Raw genomic sequence first — 7,367 nt, 5'->3', positions numbered from 1 at the left:
GCAGAAAGTGAAATTAAGAAAACAATCCCATTTATAATTACACCAACAGAATAAAATTCCAAAGAATAAACTTAACCAAAGAGGTGAGAGACCTGTACTCTGAAAGCTATAAAACACTGATGAAAGAAATTGAACACTACACAAACAAATGGAAAGATATTCCATGCTCATGGATTGGAAGAAGAAATATTATTAAAATGTCCATAGTACTGAAAGCAATCTACAAATTTAGTGCAATCACTATCAAAATACCAACAGCATTCTTCACAGAACTAGAACAAATAATCCTAAACTTTGTATGGAATCACAAAAAAACACCGAATAGCCAAAACAATCTTGAAAAAGAAAAACAAGACTGGAAGTATCACAATTCCAGATTTCAAGTTATACTACAAAGTGGTAATAATCACAACAGTATGGGACTGGCACAAAAATAGACACAGAGATCAATAGAACAGGATAGAAAGCCCAGAAACAAACCCAGGATTATATGGTCAATTAATTTTTGAAAGAAGAGGCAAGAATATGCAATGGGAAAAAGACCACCTCCTCAACAAATGGCATTGGGAAAACTGGACAGCTATATGTAAAAGAATGAAATTGGACCACTTTCTTATACCATTCACAAAAATAAATTCAAAATGGAGTAAGGACCTAAATATGAGACCTGAAACCATAAACATCCTAGAAGAGAGCACAGGAGGTAATTTCTCTGACATTGGCCATAACAACATTTTTCTAGATATGTCTCCTGAGGCAAGGGAAACAAAAGAAAAAAAATAGACTATTGGGACTATATCAAAATTAGAAGCTTCTGCACAGCGAAGAAAGCAATCAACAAAACTAAAAGAAAACCTACTGAATGGGAGAAGATATTTGCAATGACATATCCAATAAAAGGTCAGTAGCCAAAATATAGAAGGAATTTATACAATTCAGCACCCAAAAAACAAATAACCCAATTTAAAAAATGAGCAGAAGATGTGAACAGACATTTCTCCAAAGAAGACATACAGATGGCTAGCAGACACATGAAAAGATGCTCGACATCACTCAGCATCAGAAAAATGCAAATCAAAACTGCAATGAGATAGTACCTCACACCTATCAGAATGGCTAAAATCAAAGACACAAGAAATAACAGGTGTTGGTGAGGATGTGGAGAAAAGGGGACCGTCCCTCACTCGGTGTTGGTGGGAATGCAAACTGGTGTAGTCACTGTGGAACACGCAATATGGAGGTTCCTTAAACAATTAAAAATAGGGGCACCTGAGTGTGTTGGTTACGTCACTGCCTTTGGCTCAGGTCATGATCTCAGGGTCCTGGGATTGAGCCCCACATTGAACTCCCTGCTCGGTGGGGAGCCTGCTTCTCCCTCAGCCTGCCCTTCCCCCACTTGTGCTCGCTCTCTTTCTGTCAAATAAATAAATAAATAAAATACTTCTAAAAAATTAAAAATAGAACTACCGTATGACCCAGTAATCACACTACTAGGTATTTACCCAAAGAACACGAAAACTCTAATTGGAAAGGATACATTTACCCGTGTTTATTGCAGCATTATTTACAGTTGCCAAATTATGGAAGCAACTCAAGTATCCATCGATAGATAAATGGGTAAAGAAGGTGTGGATGGAGTATTATTCAGCTATAAAAAAGAATGAAATCTTGCCATTTTTGACAACATGGGTGGAGCTAGAGAGTATAATGCTAAGTGAAATAAATCAGTCAGAGAAAGACAAATACCATATGATTTCACACATATGTGGAATTTAAGAAACAAAACAAATGAACAAAGGGAAAAAACAGAGACAAACCAAGAAACAGATTCTTAGCTACAGAGAACAAACCGATGGTTACCCGAGGGGAGGTGGGTGGGAGGATACGTGAAATAGGTGATGGGGATTAAAGAGTGCACTTACCACGAGGAGCACTGAGTAATATATGGAATTGTTGACTCACTATATTGTTCACCTGAAACTAACATAACACTGTATATTAACTATATTGGAATTAAAATTAAAAGATCAATAAAAAATAAAAAGAAATGGCCTTTTGTCATTCTGGAATGGTCTAAGGTGCTGTTGGACTTGATATTAGCCAGGAAGGCGGAGGAGCTTTATAAGACTTGTTACTCCTATCAGTTTACTAAGTCAATGATTTCTACTTCTGTCTTGATACACCTATCCCTCTCTTGTTTACTGGTTACTTCTCATGAAAGGCAAGTGCTAGAACTTGAAGTAGATAGTTTCTCAATTTAACTCATTTTTCCCCAGAATCCATCCAGCTCAGACACTTGTTAGCTGTTTATGGACTTTCATAACAGAACCTATTTTATGAATAAAGTCTATTCCAAAAGGTTATGCACAAATTAGTTGCCCGGAACATTTACTAATTTCTTGATATAATGCTATAAATGGTATTTCTGGTTTTAGGCAAGCCCAATGAAATACATTTACTGCCAGCCATTAGTAATCTCAAAGTGCTTATTATACTACTATGTGTTCTAGGTCGTAGAAATTGAGGGCATATGGTACAGAAGGATAAGAAGAATATAGAAGGTTTCTTTATCCTGGGGTATAGATTGACTGCAGTGAGATTTCCAAATTGTTATGCTTTCTGGGGAGTCACTCTCCCATCACCTTTTGCACACCCTGGCTTTTTCCCCAGCTTTCTGATCTTTGGGGCTCTTGGGCTGCAGCAATTACATATATTTCCTTTCCATGAAATTATGAGTTTACTATTGAATATCTTAAGGATGGCTAATGCCAAATAGATGTTAAGAGGAAAAAATCTAATTGAATTTCTTACTCCAGCATACCCATGATTGCTAGTTAACTTTCTAGTGGTATCATATTTTAAAAGAAGGGCTAAGCAAATATTTATCAACAGAATTCTAGGGAGTTTAAGAAAGTAAAAATATACACTTAAGCAGAGCTGGGAGAGAATAAGGATATTTGGGGTAGGAAAAACAGTGTAGGAAATACCAGTCTGTCCTTCAGAGCAGACATTGAAGCCTTGCTTCTAAAACTGGGCACCCATACATTAGCCTGGGCAGGTGATGTGGTGTATCTCCCTAGATTGTCAATTATCCTTATAGTAGCTGATTTAAAATATATAAATATTAAAACAAATAAGAAGTGTTAGTTATAGGATGCTGACTCATTTGACTAAAACATTAGACTTCAGTCACATTGTCTGCTCACGAGGGGTCACTTCAGCCTATGCTAGCAGACATTTGGGGGCCAGTTTGCAGCCTCTGGTCACCCGGATCCTCAGAGGAAACATTTGAGAAACCACATAGAACTTTTCCTGTGTTTCAGTTTCTTTGCTGTATGATCTCATTGTTTCTCTGAAGGCTCCACGTTTTCCCAAAGGCTAGGGTAGGGGGAGAGGGCAGCCGGTGGGTCACTCTTACTTTAGGGTTTGCAAGTTTGCAAGTACTTTAAAATCTTCTAGGTTTCAGACGATTGTGGTGAAAATTTCTGAAACTAAACGAGCAAGACCGTCTTGACCCTTTAACATTTCCTCCACTTCAGTCACAATATCTCAGAGTTATTCTTGAGGGGATGTTGTTAAAATAAGTAAAAGATGGGGGAGTACCTCATGTTATTGTTGATAATGCGCTGGAAGGTTTTTGGTAGGTTAAAAATGTGTGTGTGTGTGAGAGAGAGAGAGAGATTTTTTTTCCCCCTCATTTCTTTAATCCAAAACATTAGGTAAAATCAGTAGCCTTTCATGAACAAAAGAAAACTCCAAGGACAGAACTTTCCTGGGCAGTTGAGGGGGTGGTTAGATAAAGGTATTTGACCCCTGACTAAAGCTGACGGAATACAGGGCTGGTTTGTAAATTCCTTAAATATACTATGATCTTAAATCTAGGTAGGAAGAGAAGTGGGATTTGGTTCTTTTCTTCCTTTCTTCTAAAAACAAAAAGGATTAAATCTTTTAATCTAGGCTTAGTATAGAACCCAAACCACACGGCGGCGTAATCAAGAACAGGAAATTCGCACATGTGGATATCTCTATGGGTCTTCTATTTTCAGTATTAAAAACAGACCTGATCTCAATGAGCCTAGAGTGGACCTTTATTAGGGCGGATATTTCTGTGGTACTGAGAAACTCAAAGAAGTGCGTGCACAGGTCACAGTTAATAAGGGGTAGGAAAGGGGAGAATTAATTATCTGCTTTTGTATAGTAGAGAACACAGTCGTTTCTGTTATTTCCTTCGCTCAGCCATTTGTCTACCTCTCATTGTTTTTTCTGTATCAGGAGGTTTGACCAGGTCAGGCCCAAGTAAAGAATGTGTGAAATTCACAGCTCCTATAGGGAAATCCAGATTTTAAAAATTGAGGGGAAAACCCTGAGGTTTTGTGCATTCAACCACTGATCCCCTGAGGGCAGATTTTGTTGTTGTTGTTGTTGTTGAAACGAAACTTTGCCCGTTGTCCAATTTCTCACTGTAGCAGTCAGTTGATGATTTAGGCCCAAAATAAACTTAGGTGTATCTTGTGAAGATTTGAAGACTTATTTTAGACAGTTACATTTTGAAGGTCTTCTCTATTCTGGAAAGATAATATATGAATGACTGGGGAGAGAGGGAGAAAGAAACAATAGTTTTGGCTGCTCTATGTCTAAAGCATTTGCACAAGAGCAATCATAAACGAGCCCCAAAGATTATTTGTTTCGCTGTAGATATGACTCCCAAGTCCCCAGATTGGGTTTTCTCATTATGTTCATTGAAAAGGGACTTGGGCTAGTGAATTCCCAGGGTAATTTTTGCCATCTTGCCTTGTACACCCTTGTGTGGTCAGAAAATTGCACGTGCAGGCCTTTAAGTAAAGATGGCTGCCTTTTAGAGATGGTGTGGGTGGTAATCACAATGGGTTCATTCTCAGTTTGCATGTGCTAAGTCCTAACAAACAACCTTGGCAGTGCTTCCTGGCTGTACTCAGTCACCTTTAACTTGCATACGAATGAGACTGGGGGTAGAAGGCACTGCCTAACTCAGAAGCAGTGGTATTGTGGTAAAACCCTTGGTGTTCTCATCTCAAAAGATCTCAAATGAATATGGTGGGTTGCTATTGTAACCACATTGAAATACAGACGTTCCTAGGAAATGTTCATATCGAACACTTACAAAAAAGATGAAATGAGGAATTCCCCAAAGTAACCCAAGGTATTCTGTGTCCTTGGAACCTGACTTTTTTTTTTTTTAAAAATCCCTGAGGCTTGCTACCAAAATTAGAGAGCACAGCAAGTTATCAGAAGAGATTCCAGCGGGACACTGATGATATCACCATTCACCGTCTTCTGATGGAGTTGCTTGGTATGGAGGGCTCCACTGTGAATCGCAAGGTGCCACTCAGAATTGCAAACATGCTCATTGCTCTGTCGAGGAGAGGAGAGGAACCAACCCAAAAGAAGTTCTGCTTTAGAAATAGGAGGATGCTGCAATCTCTCAGCAACAGCATAAGATGCGTGATTCCTGCCTAGTTAGCATCTCACTTCGTCTCATAGCGAAAAGGAGAATCATTGCACCACAATCACATTTCTTAAAGAGAACCGTGGAGTTTGAGTCTCCCCAGGTCAGTGAAAGACTCCCTGGAACTTCTATCTCTAACTTTTTACGTGTGTCCCTTTGTAGCACTGTTATGCAACAGAAGGATGTTGAAAATGTCTCAGAGGAGAATCTGAATATAGGTCACAAATTCCTAATGGGTCTGGCTCTAGTTCTTGTAAATTTATGTTATATTGATGTAATTTTGTATTTTCCACCCAGGGCTNAGAGAGAGAGAGAGATTTTTTTTTTCCCCTCATTTCTTTAATCCAAAACATTAGGTAAAATCAGTAGCCTTTCATGAACAAAAGAAAACTCCAAGGACAGAACTTTCCTGGGCAGTTGAGGGGGTGGTTAGATAAAGGTATTTGACCCCTGACTAAAGCTGACGGAATACAGGGCTGGTTTGTAAATTCCTTAAATATACTATGATCTTAAATCTAGGTAGGAAGAGAAGTGGGATTTGGTTCTTTTCTTCCTTTCTTCTAAAAACAAAAAGGATTAAATCTTTTAATCTAGGCTTAGTATAGAACCCAAACCACACGGCGGCGTAATCAAGAACAGGAAATTCGCACATGTGGATATCTCTATGGGTCTTCTATTTTCAGTATTAAAAACAGACCTGATCTCAATGAGCCTAGAGTGGACCTTTATTAGGGCGGATATTTCTGTGGTACTGAGAAACTCAAAGAAGTGCGTGCACAGGTCACAGTTAATAAGGGGTAGGAAAGGGGAGAATTAATTATCTGCTTTTGTATAGTAGAGAACACAGTCGTTTCTGTTATTTCCTTCGCTCAGCCATTTGTCTACCTCTCATTGTTTTTTCTGTATCAGGAGGTTTGACCAGGTCAGGCCCAAGTAAAGAATGTGTGAAATTCACAGCTCCTATAGGGAAATCCAGATTTTAAAAATTGAGGGGAAAACCCTGAGGTTTTGTGCATTCAACCACTGATCCCCTGAGGGCAGATTTTGTTGTTGTTGTTGTTGTTGAAACGAAACTTTGCCCGTTGTCCAATTTCTCACTGTAGCAGTCAGTTGATGATTTAGGCCCAAAATAAACTTAGGTGTATCTTGTGAAGATTTGAAGACTTATTTTAGACAGTTACATTTTGAAGGTCTTCTCTATTCTGGAAAGATAATATATGAATGACTGGGGAGAGAGGGAGAAAGAAACAATAGTTTTGGCTGCTCTATGTCTAAAGCATTTGCACAAGAGCAATCATAAACGAGCCCCAAAGATTATTTGTTTCGCTGTAGATATGACTCCCAAGTCCCCAGATTGGGTTTTCTCATTATGTTCATTGAAAAGGGACTTGGGCTAGTGAATTCCCAGGGTAATTTTTGCCATCTTGCCTTGTACACCCTTGTGTGGTCAGAAAATTGCACGTGCAGGCCTTTAAGTAAAGATGGCTGCCTTTTAGAGGTGGTGTGGGTGGTAATCACAATGGGTTCATTCTCAGTTTGCATGTGCTAAGTCCTAACAAACAACCTTGGCAGTGCTTCCTGGCTGTACTCAGTCACCTTTAACTTGCATACGAATGAGACTGGGGGTAGAAGGCACTGCCTAACTCAGAAGCAGTGGTATTGTGGTAAAACCCTTGGTGTTCTCATCTCAAAAGATCTCAAATGAATATGGTGGGTTGCTATTGTAACCACATTGAAATACAGACGTTCCTAGGAAATGTTCATATCGAACACTTACAAAAAAGATGAAATGAGGAATTCCCCAAAGTAACCCAAGGTATTCTGTGTCCTTGGAACCTGACTTTTTTTTTTTTTAAAAATCCCTGAGGCTTGCTACCAAAAT

Source organism: Ailuropoda melanoleuca, chromosome 19 (assembly GCF_002007445.2).
Source record: "Ailuropoda melanoleuca isolate Jingjing chromosome 19, ASM200744v2, whole genome shotgun sequence".
Classification (NCBI taxonomy): Eukaryota; Metazoa; Chordata; class Mammalia; order Carnivora; family Ursidae; genus Ailuropoda; species Ailuropoda melanoleuca.
Note: the sequence above shows the minus strand (reverse complement) of the source record.